Source organism: Lepisosteus platostomus, chromosome 15, assembly GCF_059453375.1.
Source record: "Lepisosteus platostomus isolate fLepPlt1 chromosome 15, fLepPlt1.hap1, whole genome shotgun sequence".
In the NCBI taxonomy this organism is placed as follows: domain Eukaryota; kingdom Metazoa; phylum Chordata; class Actinopteri; order Semionotiformes; family Lepisosteidae; genus Lepisosteus; species Lepisosteus platostomus.
This window is the reverse complement of record NC_142625.1, coordinates 2,480,943-2,482,116: the sequence shown is the minus strand read 5'-3', so window position 1 is coordinate 2,482,116 and position 1,174 is coordinate 2,480,943. Positions and strand designations below refer to the sequence as shown.

The 1,174-nt window shown below is 41.3% G+C and overlaps 1 non-coding gene across 1 annotated transcript; it reads right to left on the bottom strand.

Moving 5' to 3' along the window:
- LOC148647654 (U2 spliceosomal RNA) lies at positions 1-191 on the bottom strand. Its single transcript, XR_015927152.1, has one exon. It is a non-coding gene; the product is annotated as a U2 spliceosomal RNA (small nuclear RNA).
- Positions 192-1,174: the final 983 nt, after the last annotated feature.

Sequence of the window (1,174 nt, the reverse complement as noted above, 5' to 3'; positions counted from 1 at the left end):
AGGTGGTGCACTGCTCCCGGAGGCGCTGCAATACCGGGCCGATGCGTGGAGAGGACGGAGCAAGCTCCTGATCCAGCTCCCTGTTCCAAAATCCGTTTAATATGTGGTCCCCCGATGGGGGACGTATCAGATATTAAACTGATAAGAACAGATTTTTTTGTGTTTTATTATGAAAATACAAAACCAGTCATAAACCAAAATCATTATATAGAAAACAAGCAAAACCAATCAATGTACATCTGAGACAGGAAGTAAAGAAATTAAACCCTTCCACTTATCCTTTGCTGCGTGGAATGTCCATCGTAAAATGTCTCTTTTAATTTGCAGTTTCAATTTGTTACAAACTCTCCAGTATATTTCCTGATCTCTTCTCTTCACATCGTCCTTGGTTTGGGCGCATCGGGCAGACCATAGAAAATATTTTCTAATACTAATTAGCAACCATAGCACCCAATCCACCGTTGTTTTTGCTCCGTGCCCTTCCAAGCCAACAAAACTTTCTCAGCGGTTAACACAAACTTCGGTTGCACACTCAAAAGTTGTTGACATCGACCCCAAACACCTTTCGCTATTTTACAGTCCCAGAAAACATGCCTTAATGTTTCAATAGTATGACAATCCTTATATGGGCAGTGTTTGGTTCTGGTGAGTTTATGCTTGTACATCACCTCCCTGACTGGGAGGCGATTCCACACTACTAGCCAGTTCAGATCTTTATAACAACCGTCCATATCTTTTGGCTGAACCCTGAGCCAGTGCTCTTTCTTCTTCCCGATTACGGCATTATCAGATCTTGTATTAACCAGGTTATAAAGGGCTTTTTGCTGAACACATACCACCTCGTTTTTCCCTTCTGGGTGTTTTTTCAGCCACTTCCTAGCATGTTCATAATGCCAGGGTATTATTTCTGCTTTAGGCCCTGAGTTGTTTATCGGCCTCAGTTGTGGCATAATCCAATTGAACCAAAATCTAACAAAATATTGGCTTTTATGCACTACTTCGGATTGTAAAGCCTTACATAAGCTAGAAACAAAAATAGCATCTAGTTTCAGGGGGATGTTGGGTACATCTCTCCCACCTTTCTCTATTCTTCTATACGTGTCCATCCGACGAATATATCCATACTTTTTATTCCAAATAAAGTTACAGTTCTTACCACCTCTTTCCTGAGTGA